General features: G+C 40.5%; 1 protein-coding gene across 3 annotated transcripts in view; it reads right to left on the bottom strand.

The window, feature by feature from the left end:
* lrrc2 (leucine rich repeat containing 2) overlaps positions 1 to 2,942 on the bottom strand; it is a 57,429-nt gene extending 54,487 nt beyond the window's left edge. For 2 of the 3 annotated variants that reach the window (XR_012102059.1, XM_073071576.1), the window contains exon 1: positions 2,808 to 2,942. The gene's annotated coding sequence lies outside the window, so the exon portion shown is untranslated. The remainder of the gene's footprint in view (positions 1 to 2,807) is intronic. The other variant, XM_073071588.1, reaches the window with a different exon arrangement.
* Between the last annotated feature and the right edge of the window lie 12,022 nt (positions 2,943 to 14,964).

Below are 14,964 nucleotides of genomic sequence, written 5' to 3'. Positions count from 1 at the left end.
TTTCAGATATCATGACAGTGCAGGGTTTTTTTTTTGCTTTTTTTTAACCTGTTTTAATGGTTACAATTGAATTCAGTTCTATCTATCATTTTTTCATCAGTACATTCTATATCAGACAGTTGTCACGTTAGAGCAAGGGTAAAAAATAATGTTAGGGAGGAGGAGATGTTGAAGAGGACAAAAATTAATAGTAATTTTATATTACTCAGAAAGGCAGGAAAAAACATTCAAATGTATCCCTGATAAAGTTTCCCAAATGCACACAAATGGAAAATCACATAAATTGGAAGATTTCTTTCATCATTGATCGAAGAGCGATAGCTATGTCAATGGCAAAGGCCAATAGTAATTTTCCAAATGTACATTTTTTGAATGCTCAGCTCATTGCTATCCATTTGGACTTTTCACTGGGAAATTTTGAAATTCAGATCCGTTGGGTTTCTCCATCTGTATTTTGCCATCCTGAAAGATGCTTCTCTATTTTGATCAGAGATTTCCAGAAGTCAGTGGGGATGTTTCACTAAGGAAAGGAGATTATGGGAACATCCTCTCCTCTGTCCACCTAGAAATCTCTTACCATGACATGGAAATGAGTGTCTGTATCAGGAGTCTAGTGTCAGGCATGAGCATGGTATAAGCTACCTGACAAAGTCAAATGAGAGTAGTGAAGGTCTGAGTACTGGGTTGCCGGCCTGGTTCATATCCTGGCAGTGAACTTGAAGGATTTTGTGGAATCAGTGTCATTGGATCGCTCCAGTTCCTTGTGGAACCTGTTGTAAGTAGACAAAGTTTCAGAAGCATTTGGAGCACATGGACCATTACTGCTCTGTAGTCCATGAGCTTTCAGTCAGGTTTGATATATTGATTTTCAATACCCCTTTTTCCGAGCCCCATTATGGGTCTTTTTTTATTGTGGAAGAGTTGGCAGATGGATTAAAAGACCTTTTTGCAGATATTATAGTATAAGGCCCATTCCCACCTTTGCTTCAGTGAATAATTGACAGAAACTTGGAGAACCACCTCCAAAAGCACGGACGCACAAGTGTAGTCAGTATACTGCAGCTCATTTCCTGAGGTATGGATAACTTTGGCTTGGGAGTGGAGGCTATGTAGGGTGAATAGTTCATCATTGGTAGATCATTCGGACAGGACCAATGCTTGTTGGAGGTGAGATATGGTGATGAACAATAACAGGAGAGTTGAGGCCATGATAGGGCCAGGCGTGCTGTTACTCTGCACTAATATTTGATCTGCTGTGGGCCACTTGGTTAGGATCTCAGTTTGTAAGCCACTATGATGCAAATATAGGATGGATGTGATTTTTACTTGGCCAATCAGATTTGAGGGAGATGCTCTACTGCTCTCTCTGATTGGCAGAATCAAAGGCCATAGTGTGGTTAAGAAAGACAACCATGTATAAGTGAAGAGGCTTCTCCTGGCATTGGTGTATCGTGCAGTGAAGATTACCAGAATGGGTTACCCTGGATAACAGGCGAACGAACGGTCTACTAACACTGATAGTATGTACATATCAGACAAGTGGCATGCTTTGTTCATAACTCCAGCCAGGAAACTGGCTATGAAATCTCCACCTTAGAAAATTAAACACACAATCTGGTTTACCATGTCAGATGAATAAAAGAGTGTTGCTGTGGTGCAGAATTGGCTATCAGACAAAACATTAAACAAAAGACAAATCTTCCCCTTAATAATCTTGTGTTTGTTTCTCAAAGGACAGATGATTTCTTTCTGGCTGTTATACATCACTTAATCAACATCTTCAAAGGCACAAATTCATTTCATGGATGCAACTGTGCCTTGCTTGGGGATGAGAAACATGCTCTACAAATGCAGAATCTTTCTTTTACAATCCACACTGGAAAGAAAGGTCAGTTGTTCACATGGAACTCTATAACTGCACTCCAGCAAGTGAACAGAGTAAGATTTAGGGAGGAAGAGAGAGAATAAAGAAGTTTTGGCCACAGTAGTGTAGTAGTTAGCATAATGTTATTACAGCTCAGGGCGTCGGGGTTAGGAATTCAATCCCGGTGTCCTCTGTAAGGAGTCTCTGTATGTTCTCCCCATGGAATGCGGGGGTTTCCTCCCAGTTCTCTGGTTAATCGGGTGGGTTAATTCATCATTATAGACTGCTTTGTAAATAGGTTAGGGGGAAATCGGGGTTGCTGCGCGGTGCGGTTCGAAAGGTTTGAAGGGCCTAGTCTGCACTGCATCTCTACATAAATAAAGTAGAAAGAAATCATTACTTAAATTTGGAGGTAATAGGTTTTGTAACCACTTTGGGATCTCGTTCATTATATCATTATCATTGACTGCATAGACAGATGCACATTCTGAGACAATATGATTATTTTCCCTAGATATGCACACATATCCCACGATAATGCCATGACCTCTTAGTCCAGCTGTTTTGGTGGAATTAATATATTAAAAATCTGAACAATAAAGGAATGGAATATATTCCTGTAGAATTGAAAGCCTTCTCCTCCATTCTTTTTAAGTCAACACATGTAAATCTGATTCAACCAATTATTCCTATCACAGGCTTTTTTTGGTTAATTCAGATACAATTAACAAGTAAAATAAAGACTAGGGAATTGATAATCTCACTTCAGTTAATATCATTTCTCTTTCTTGATTTCAATAATTGATTGAGCACACAACACAATCTACTATATTCCAATGCCTTGAATTAGGCCAGACTTGGAATGAAATAGAACATACCAAAGTCATTGACATCCTGAACAATAGAATGTGATATCAACTTGGCTCGTAAGACTTTCACTTACCAAACTGATGTGCTTTGCTTGCTAAAAGATCCAGACTTATTTGTTTCAGTTCAATTTTCTTGTGTATGCCTGTGTTTATATGTTCTCCGACAAACATCCCCTGCAGAGGTGCCAAACGTCCAGTGTGACTCTACCCTCCGTTGCTGTAATGTACTATTTTTGTATTCTGTTTATGTGATCTGTAATCTGTATACCAGATACACGTGTTCCACAAAACATTCAGAACATGTGCATAAAAGCAGAGAGCATCAAAGGTCATTCAGCTAAAATGTGGCCATCAAACTGAGGAACAATTGTTTTCTGATGTCCTCTCTTGCCGTAACCTAGCTGGAATTGGCCTAATTAAAGAGGCGTCTTTGTCCACTTTCTTTCATACCTTTTCTGATGCTCCATTGTAAGAAACCATTGCTTAGTGTTGTGCCAACATTCCGGGGCTTGAGGCGTACACAGGTAAGGATAGGTGTCTATATAAGTGCCTGTCAGAAGTCTCACTTGGCAACATTTTGTTTCAATTTCACCAGAGGAGAAATTTGTCTCTTTAATTTTTGGATTAATTTTGGCTCAAAGAGTAATGTCAACTCTTGTTAATGCATTTATTCAACTCTTCAAAAAAGTGATAAGCTAAGCACAATTATATTCATTTTCAGGGAGTGTTTTTCCCCTTCATGAAATTTGACTCTATTTTTTAATGGGGTTTTACTTTCACTAACATGTTCTGGAAAGATAGCGGCTCATTTGGACACAGTGATCTCTTGGAGGCCAACCGAAGGTGTTTTTCTCTGTCTGTGCTCGAAGAACTTCGAGTACTGCAGGTCTGCCCCATCGGTGAGCTGTTTGTTGGTGGAGGAGTGGGCTTGGATACGGATTATGTTGCTGCCTGCTACGAAAAGGCATCGGAGCTGGTGTGAGAGGGTAGCGTGCAGTGTAACCATGGGTGGTTGTCCTGGACGTTTCGCTTGCAATCACAAGACCCTGTTGGAAATGAGTAATGTAAGGTGCTGCGGGCCTGGTTCCTTTGTTTGGTGGCACGATAGATGGCGGGTGAGCCGCGTGGCTTTGGTTGTAGTGAGGACTAAGCCTCAAGCTGCAGTCCAGGAGAGGAGACGCCAGAGGTGGTGTAGTGTGGTGTCTGTGCTCAGTTGGGGGCTGGCCCCTCCCAACAGAGCTACCCCCAGTGTTTGATTGGTGGAATGAAAGGCTGGATAGCGTGTGTCAGCACTGTGCCTGGGAAAGTACCATCAACTTGTGAGGCATGTTGCTTAGGTACTTGGGCTGTATGTCTGTCTTTTTGCGTGACTATGTTTTTTTTGCTTACTATTTTGAATGTGCTGTGTATGTTTTGCACCTTGGCCCCAGAGGAACACTGTTTCGTTCGATGTATTCATGTATCGTTGAACAATAATTAAACTTGAATTTGACCTTGGATTTTTCTCTGGTGTGGAGAGTGGAATGTGTCAATTCATTTGTTGTAGGATTTTCAGCCTCAGTGGTATGAGACACAATAACCCATATTTGCTCAGAGGCTAACCAGGTTTTACTGACTCAGTTTATTTTGAAATATTAAGGCACAATACTCAAACCAAGTTCACTGCCCTCGCTGAGATCTGTGGATGTCTTAAGATAAATACTACCTGACACATATACTCTAACTGCTTTGATCCAGATTCAGATTGATTTATCCAATGAAACCTACAGTGAAATGTGTCGGAGGTAGTCCACAAGTGTTGCCACACACTCCGGTGGCAACATAGCATGCCCACAATGCTGAACAGAACACAACAAGCAACAAAACAACAACAGCAGAACAAGCCCCTTTCCTCCCTCCCAACCACGCACACAAATGAACAGTCCCCCAACTCCAGGACAGGCTTCCAGTCTCCAATCTCTGGGCTTCGGCCATCAGCCTTCAACTTTCAGACTTAACGATCAATGTTTGGGCTTCGATCCCTGAATTAGCCAATGACATGACCCTGAGTTTCAGGCCTGAACTCCAGGCCTTTCTAACTGACCTGTCCTCGTGCCACCTCATGTTGCACAGACATCTGATCCTAGGACCCACTTATCTGGGACAGCCCGATATCCACAGACGTCCTTTATCACCATTCCACATCATAGGCCTTCGGGCATAGAGCAGAGGCCTGAGCTCCAGATACCCTTCGTTCACACGTCTACATCGCTGGTTTAGTCAAGGCCTGGACTCTGGATGTCCTTCACCACGCATCCATGTTGCTGGACTTTGAGCTGAGGCCATAGGCCTGTCCCCCAACTCATCCACGTCCCTGACCCTAAACATTAATCTAACCTCTAAGTGCCCCATATTACTGCCCCAAACCCTAACATGACCCCCACTTGTCCTCTCTGTCCCCAAAACCATCCCCACGAACTTTAAAAAAAAGCAAGTCTGAGCTATGATCTCAATGGAGACAGCAGCTTGTCACCATCTTGACCAGAAGACTATCAAGACTTTACCATGCCACCATTGACAATTGCCACATCTCACAGTTTACAGCTTGGTGCTATATTAGTAAACTTACATAAACTCTGTACCCATGGGAGAGACTTCTTTAATTTTCCTCAATACTGCTGAAGAAGATACCATGGGTATGGGCATTTGAATGCACTGCAGTCTTACCCAAAGTGCAGACATTCATTGACTATAACCACAACTTCCTCCTAGACACACCTAGCTGTATTCCTGGAAGACCTCCAGAGCCACATGCACAGAAGTGATATTTCTAGTCATTTACCAAGCTCTGATCCATGGGACCAATCTGTCCCTTCCTTCTCCTGCCACTGGAGCATTCATTTACTCAGTCACAACACATCCGTGGCTGGAAATGTGTTGTAGTTTGTTACATGTGCCCTAATGCTGGCAGTAGAAAATGCCACCTTCAAATCTGCATTGTTTTCAGTATCGCACTGTCTCAGAAAACCTGGCAATCTTCTCCACGAAGCTGGCAACTCTGATTATGATGTTCCTTGAGCTGTTGAGGGTATGGGGTCTAGTCTCATCCAGATGGAGAGGGGGACTGCTGAGTGTCGAGCAGACTCTGGGAAGCGGAGGAGTTCCAGCTGAAATTGCCTCAGGATACAACGGGGGGAGTATCCCTCATAATGTGAGCCCTGTCCTGGGGATGCCCACCGTGCCTCTCTGCGATGCCCTTGTATGGGCTGCTCCTGCACACCTTTCCATTCCTTGCTTCGTCTGCCGACCAGACTCACCTTGCCGATCCATTTTACCATCTGTCAGTGGAGGAGGTCCCCAGTGGAAATCTCTTCATTATGGGTCCTTCCCCCGTTCAGTGGGGACCTGGGGTGGAAGGTGTTGCATTGGGCAGTACCGTGCCACCGGTCTTTAAGCAGGTTGACTGACACCCTGTCTACCTGTCCATTCTGTGGCCGGGAGGAGTCAGTGTGCCACACTGATATGGCGTGTGAGAGGTTGCAGCCCCTGTGTGAGTGTGTGAAGGGGCTGCTCCTCAGGTTCTGGTTGCATTTCGGCCCCTCGCTCCTTGTATACAGGCACTCAGTATGGAAGGTGTAGGGTCACGAGGAGGCTCTCCTGGTGGGCTTGTTCCTGGGCCTGGTCAACATGGTCATTCATGGTCCTGGGCAGCGGACAGTCGAGGGCTCTGCCAGGGCCGACTGCCTGTCCCTCTTTTGAGGTTACATTCGTGCCCGGCTGTCCTTGGAGAGAGAACATATGGTTCTCTTCCTTGGAGAGAGAACAATGGGTACAGTGGCTGATTTCCAGGAGTGGTGGACCCCCAGGGAATTGACTGTTTATAGACAGTAGTAATCATATTTTAATTTGAATTTATTCACTGTCTTGTAAATACTTACTGTTTGTACTTTGTAAATTTATTGTGTAAATAAACTTTTTTTTAGTTTAGGAGGAAGAAAGACAGACTTCTGTGGCCGTTGTTACGCTAGTGCAGTGAAATGACTCAGAAAAATGTAATTCTTCATCATTAACCTTGTCAGAATTGTCCATGAGCCTGGACCTAGAATTGTTCCTACTTCCATCTCACACCTCCTCTTCAAAAATTGCCATTCATGACTGTCAGAATGAAAATTTCCTTCCAATTTTCTACTAACTGATACAGTTTGTTCACTCCTATAAGTGTGTCGGTAGCGTGCAAGGGGAAGTTGGGGAAGGTGGTTCAGGAGGGAGAGGCTGATATCACAGCCCAAGCTGGGCAAGTCTACGTAATGCTCTGAAAACCCATTTCACGCTCCTCATCAGCTGACCGTCCTCCCCTCCGTACAATACAGTGCTCACCAGTTGTTGATGGCCTCCCCTATCTCGCGTTAAAAGCTGAGAATAAATACGGCCATACTGGGCTGAGATTGCTGACTGGGCTGCTTGGTCATTGTCCACCACTGCGTGCGATAGCGCAAAGTTCAAAAAATAATGTTTAATTTTTTTAAATCATGATCTCTCACAGAACCCTGGTTGAGAAACCTTGGTCTACAATAAAGCCATACCAAGGTGACTATCCCCTACATTGCAATTCTTAAAAATATAAAATTATTACAATTATAAAATGATTATAAAATCATTAAAATTATAAAAGCAGTAACTGCTGGGAACTCTCTTTCATTTTCCACGGATGCTGTCTGATTTGCTGAGCATTTCCAGAAACTTCTGCTCTTATTTCAGATTTGCAGCATCTGTAGTTTAGATTTTAGTTTGCTCTTCTCGGTGTTGCAGTGTTGGCTGTATTTGCAAGAATGATTTTTCAGGGTGGGTTTGTAGCTCTCTGGTCCATTGCCAAATTAATTTACAATGAGAGGGATTAGGCAATCCCTTTCTGCTGATTTGAGTGTTGTCCCTAATTGCTGTCTGGGCAGTTTCTCAGTCACTTGAATGATTTGCCCTCATTTCTATGAATTCAGCATGACTTGACTTCAATGGGGGATGTAACAAGTACCTTCTGGAAGTCCATATAAATAGCAACTGTAAACTTGTCCACTCCTTTGGTCAATTAAGGTAGACCCATTCAGCATGGTTTACATGTTACTGCTCTCACTGTCACTTTGGCATGTTACTGCTGAAACTTTTCTTAGATATTCAGCTCTTTTGTTCCTAATTGCAGACCAGTAATTTCCTGACGACAGATGTTAGGTTAATAATTTATTATTTTCTGCTTTCCCATTTTCATTTTTCTTACATCGTGGATAAAGATATAGTTTTCCATCTTCAATTTGCATTCACATTTTCTGTTTGGGAATTTCTTCATTTATCTAAAGTGAAATAAATGTTTTCTAATAAAAAATTATAGTAATTCCTGTGTGTTGCATTCAGTGAACACAGGGCACAAAATGAAAACCTCATTTGTCAATATCAGAGTCAGACACGGTGTCCCTTCATTGTGAAAGCAAAGTCAGTAAATTCACAAGTCAGCAAAGCAGCAGTAACACTTCCTCCAACCGCTTCCCCATTTTCTGCTTTATTTAATTACCACGGCAAGCACTGGGCTCAAGAGCTTTGCTGACTGTTAGAGCTGGATTATAATTTCATTCACTTTCGCCTGTTCTGAGTACCTGTCAGGCTTAGTCAGAACAAGCTTTAACAATACAGAATTTAACCGAGTTTGTAAAGAGGCTTGGTATTACTTCGCCAGGATTGATGTGCACTTCAGCTGAACATAGGCAACAGACTAATTTCACATTCACTGCTAATTATAGTTAGCCAGTGTTAACATGGCTGGACAAAAATAGGAAGTCATAAGAAACTTATCTACGAGGCCATTGAAAAGGATTCAGAAGAAGACTGGTGGGATAACATACAGAATAATGTTGATGGATATTTGTAGTGAAGCTTGTCTGAAAACCTGCTTCAATTTGGAGAAATCTGCAGAGGTCTTGAACAGAAATTGGAGCCTGTCTTTTCTTGCAACACTCTGTTGTATTTGATGTCAGTGTCCCCATTTCTACTGAAGCACAAGCAGAAGCCTCTCAACGTCTTGCAGGTGCAGTGGAAATTTAGACGTCTGCCATGCGACTCTACTCACCATCGTACAAAGTCAGAATATTTCATAACTATGGCCACTGGCGTTCAAAAGCGAGTATTTCAGGAATCCGTCCTTAAAGCTTTCGTGGGATAATTGAGGGACTGTTCTGCAGGGATGTCAGTTGCTGCCAAAGACTCAGGCCTATTGCCTGTACTCAAGTACCTTTGCTGTTTCCTTTCATTCACACAGTACAGGGTGCTTGCACACTTCCCAACAGGAAGGGCCACATCGCAGCTCAACATCTACCATATGACGTCTCGTAGAATTTTAAGACCTGAAATAACTGAGGAGGGTGCCAGCAGAGTATAGAGCTGTGGCAAATACCAGAAGCAATCAGTCAGCAGCTAATTCATGAATTGATGTATGTTCCTCATGGATAGGACAGATACTTTGGTGGTCGGGTCACGGGGTAGAATGAGTCTTTTTTCTGCTACAGAACATTTGTTTAACCGTAAGGGATTAGAAGAGTATATGAACTCAAAATGGCATTGCTTGCTGATTGGTATAATAGTGGGACAATTATATTTACTTGCATCAGAAGTTTGGTATGAACTTTTATACTTTAACTTTGCATCAGGAGTATATTAAAGCAGACACCACTTTGGAACTCCTGGTTCACTCACATGATGTCCAAATTAAGGTAGCACTGAACACAGTTTGACAATGCAGCACTCCACCAAAATGTTTACCGGGGGGCGGGAGGCTTAAACCAAGAGTGAAAGCTCTGAGCCAAGACTGACAGCAAATATGCTTGTCCTGAATATGAGAGAAAATACAGAAAGCAGCAGCTGTATTAACAAAGGATACTGCTCCTACTCTAGAATGTCGACACACAGAGTTGAATTTGCAGTCTACATGATCAGGATTAAGGCAAAGGAGGAAATGGTATATTTACACCGATACATCACAGGGCAACCAATATTAGAGGTGGCAGAGAGGGGACGCGACAGTTCAGGGAGATCCCCAAGGAGAAGAAAGCATTAATATCAGTTAATGCAGCAATCTTAGAATGGAATAAATTCAGTGTGTGTTGTCAACACATGCGACATGGCAAAAGGTTATATGGTAAAGTTAGGTGCATCAAATAATAGAATTATGTGAATAAATTAGCATACCAAAACAGAAAGGATGTCACATCATAAAATTAGGACTACAATACTAAAGAGAAAGTATAGAACCTGTGATAAAAAGTGAAATCCTGACGATAAAAGTTGCTCTAAAACAAGTTTGCAATTACTGACCACACACTGGGTGAGGTCCACTGATCTTCTTTGAAAAACTTCTGTGCGGGTTCTTCTTTTGCATTCCCTTATATCACAAGTAGAAGTTCAGTTTAATATTTCCTTTGAAGATTAGTGTCTTTAGACATCCTATATTCCTTCCCTACTACATCATAATATTAAACTAAACTATGTGCTCAACTCTCTGGAATGGGTTTTGATAATCTCCTTACAGCCAAGAGTGCCACCATCTGGGCCACTTACAATACAATCCATTTTTCATATAGAAACTGTGGTTTATTTTGATAGAACGAGCAAAGCATACTCAGTCAAAATCTACCTTCTGTCTCAAGATTAACTTTGAATTCAAGGTTATAAGCAACTTGATCACTCAATTTTGAGACCAACTGTTTCTCAGCATTTAATGATTTTACCTAGATGTCCATCTAGTGGTTCAATTGAGCACTGACAAAATTCATCTTTGCAGCAACACACACAAAATGCTGGAGGAACTCAGCAGGCCAGGCAGCATCTATGGAAAAGAGTACAGTCGAAATTTCGGGCTGCTTTCTCATTTCCATAGATGCTGCCTTGCCTGCTGAGTTCCTCCAGCATTTTGTGTGTGTTGCTTGGATTTAAAGCATCGACAGATTTTCTCTTGTTTGCCTTCTGAAGCAAATGCGAATAAACTGATTTATAATGATGCGCATTAAATTCAGTGTTAATCAGTAGTTTGAATCTTAACCTTTCATTCTTTAGTAGCCAAGACAGTAAAAGTCATGTGGAAAAGATGTTTAAGAATTTTTGTAATTGCTTTTTTATTCTATGACATGTCAGATAGTTCAGACATCCAAATTGAGCAATTCTTAACCTAATCAGTCCAGCGGAGAAACAGTCTTCCATGGCAGAAAATTTTACTTATCATTGGTTTATGTATAAATAAGGTTTACCCAAAATAATGAAAATCCTTCCCCATCCCGTCCCCCCCGTCCCCCGCACCATTTGCGGTAGAACTCTGTAACAATGAGGTGAAACTAAGGATTAAAGCTCCTGCAACTGGAACAATCACATTGAACTCTCTGACAAATTTTCCTCAAAATCCAAATATGCAGAGGATTAAATAAATAAACACAATACACGCTTCACAATAATATAGTCCAGGGGTGGCCAAACCACGGCTCTTTGGCATTCAATGTGCGGCTCATGGAAATATGTTGGTTGACCTTTTTACCACGTGCTGCCATTGCGTAGAAATAAATGGGAAAGCATTTTGGCAATAAATAGAACTGCGGGAAATCCTTTGAGACTTAATTCCGTCGCTCAAGAGTTGGTGAGAATTGCCACGTGGTGCTGAAGACAGAGGCGTGAGTTTCAAAATACACAACGTAGATCTACATCGTTGGGCGCTCAAAGTGTTAGTGAGTCTAGGCCCGGCCTCACTCACGTCATGTACATTAACACAGTGTAACACAGGACACTGAACTGTGCAGACCTAGTTGGTACACTGCGAATACAAGTTTTGTTTACAAGTGTCTGTGAAAATTTTGTGAAGGAAGATAGCGTCATCAAATTGTAAGAAACAAAAATATGAAGATGAAACAGATGACCCTGTTCCAAGCTTATTGGATTTTCCAGCTTTTATCTTATTTATGTTGAGAGGATCGGAGTTGACGACACTGATGATTATGTATTCTTGTGAGATATTATAAACAGCCCTCTTTTTTTTCTTTTTTTTCTTTTTTTTCTTCATTAGTTATTAGATTAGTAGTTTAGTCAATTTTGCAATCATTTTTTTTCTTTTTTCTGTTTTTTTATATCATATATTATGAAATACCTAGATTTACCTTGTTCATACATATACTATATGGTCCATGTTTTGGGAAAACTCATTTATACTGTAATCATTGCTTATGTATTCTTTCATGTGTAATGGGAATTTGTATGTTTGTAATCCCTTTATTAATATATCAATTGTATTTTGTTCATAATATTATTATTAATAATAAAGAGATTGAAAAAGAAAGAAGATGAAACAGACATTTTAAGCCACAGTGGGAGGAAGATTTTGCATTCACCGTTAAAGGAGGTAAACCTTTGTGTCTTATCTGCAATGTGTCACTCAGTCATTACAAAGCCAGTAATTTGAAACGCCACTATGAAATAAATCACACAAACTTTTCGGCTGATTATCCACATAAATCCAAATTACAGAAAAACAAATTAACTGTGTTAAAATCATCTCTAAATAGCCAGCAGACACTGTTGACAACGTTCAGTAAGGAAGCCAATATAGACTGAAGCTAGTTTTGTTATGTCATGGAATATTGCTCGTGCTAAACACCCATATTCTGATGGCGAATTTGATAAGAAGAATATAGCTGAAGTTGTTGCAGTGTTAGATCCAAATATCACAAAACTTCAGCGACTAATAGCACAAACACAGTTTCATGCCACACTACAGAGAGGCGTATCTCCCAGATCAGTGCTGATGTTGCAGGCAAAATGCAAAATGATGTAAAGAATTCCCTTGCATTCAGCTTAGCTCTTGATGAATCTACAGACATACAAGACAACCCACAACTGGCGGTGTTTATTCATTATGTTCAATATAGTTAAAACAATCATCAGTCAAGATTTTGAAAACATTTGGTATATATGTACATTATGATTACTGAAACTAATACAAATTAACAGTTTAAAAAACTACATGCATGAATAAATATTATTGCGTGCATGCATTTCTTAACATTTTTGTAACAAAATGTGTATGTAACAATAAAAACGTGTGTGTGAATTTTGTTCATGTCTTGCGGCTCTCAAACATCTGAAGTTAATTGTATGTGGCTCTTACATTAAGTAAGTTTGGCCACCCCTGATATAGTCAGTCCAATTTTTCTTTTCTGAATTTTTTAAAATCTTCATAGAAGTTTTCCATGAAAACATTAAGTTCTCAAACCAAGGGCTGGAATAAATAAGGGAAGTTTTATTCCTGATAAATTTAGGGATGTTGTAAAGATGAAACAGGCACTGATACACCACTTTGATTTCTGCCCCCACAACACTATCCTAAGTTTCCATATAATTGCACCTGGGTCTGGAGATGGCACATAAGCTCTCATAATGAAATTTAAAGTTCCAATCGTAATGCTCACCTTCACGTTAGCTTTCATTGCTTGTCTGAATTTGATTTAACTTAAGCATTTATTTATTTACCAAAGCGGCTCTGAGGGAGGTGACTATTAGCAGAATAACAGAATATGCAAATAGCAGGAGAAGGAGTGAAGTATCGGTATAATTGAAGAATAGTGATAGAATATAACGTCAAGAAACTGCAGGTCCTGGAATCTGGAGCAAAAATATAAAACAAAAAGCTGTGTGGATGGAAATGGACAAGAGACATTCAAGGTCAAAACTTCATCTAGACTGTAACACTGGTTTGGGCGTGCAAAATTCAAAATATTGGGAGCACCCACATCAGCCTGAAGGCTGGAAGATTTAACTTAAATTTGCAACCTTGTAATTAGCTAAGTCCATTGTGACAAAATTCCTTTACTCTGGATACCCCACATAGAGGGGGATTTGTCTTTCCATGACATATAGAGTGCAGTATCAGCTCATCATTACAGTTATTAACTGCTTTGCTCTAATAATGCTGCCAGCTAGAACATTCCAGACTGCAGAGGAAAGCTCTGAAGCTGGGTGCAGCCAACACCAAGACTAGGCGGAGAAGGAGTGCAATCCAGGGTCCTGCCATCGCTGGACTAGGTCCAGTGTCATAGCCTTTCAGACACTTAATGGATATATGGTTCAAAAAAACCCCATGAGTGGCACTGATGCTTTGTAAATACAATATATTGGGGTTTAAGAAAGACAATGAATCTACTGACTTTATAATACTATGAATGTGGAGAAGGACATTTTTCTTATTGAATTTCTTGTATGTTTTATGAATAGATTTAAGTTTTAAAATTAAAGTAAGTTTTACTATAACAATAGCTTCAATAGGAAACAAAGAAGCAGACACTAAATGCTTTGCGTAAAGAGTGGGAGTATATCACCTCAATCGTTTTAAAAATAATTGAGACAAAATATTGAAGCTAATTTTAACTTTCAAAGTAGACAAAGGAGAAGCATTTGGAAACAAGTAAGGGCTCCACAATCAGCCTTGGATGTATCCACAAATGGTTTTAGTAGACACATTTGGAGGTGAGTGACTAATTGATCTCCAAGGTTGAGTCCAGCAGACAGCAGGGGAAGTCAGGAGCCAGCAGATCAGTCCGAGAGATGCTGTTGATTACAAGTTGGTGAGGAGAAGGCTGGGAATTAGGTTGCATTGATGGTTGATAGAGTGAGGTAGAATGGATTATGTATTGACATTGTATATATGTAGTGTCATGCGAATCCCAGGGTCCTAAGATTTGAAGTTTTAGTTATTCTTCAGGTACTGAGCATTAATCTGATGAATGCATTCAAATAATTGCCATCCCAGTTCCATTAGACAGAATTGTTTTCAAATAAGATTCATGGCTGATGTAGGAAATCCCATAACCAAAACCCTGTGTTAGTGTTTAATTACACACCATGCATTCTCTCTTGCACCGCAATAGAAATCTTTTTCAAATCAGTAATTGATTTGGCCTGCAATGCATATTTCCAAATCCATTTGCCCTCTTGAATGATAAGCTATGTATTCCTTCACTGTTCAAGTTTGGCATTAAGACTGGGGCACAGTAATCTGTGGAATTGGTTTCCTGAGCCACTATCACTGATAGGAAGCCAAACAGGAAATTATGTCAAGAAATTCAGTTGTGGAATGCTTAATATTCATGGAACCATGGAAATTTCCAATGCAGAAGGAGATCTTTCAATATCTGAGCCGGTATTTCAGTCAGTTCAAAGTATTTGTAATTAATACAAAAT

Source organism: Hemitrygon akajei, chromosome 2 (genome assembly GCF_048418815.1).
Source record: "Hemitrygon akajei chromosome 2, sHemAka1.3, whole genome shotgun sequence".
Taxonomy (NCBI): domain Eukaryota; kingdom Metazoa; phylum Chordata; class Chondrichthyes; order Myliobatiformes; family Dasyatidae; genus Hemitrygon; species Hemitrygon akajei.
This window is presented reverse-complemented; position numbering and strand designations above follow the sequence as displayed.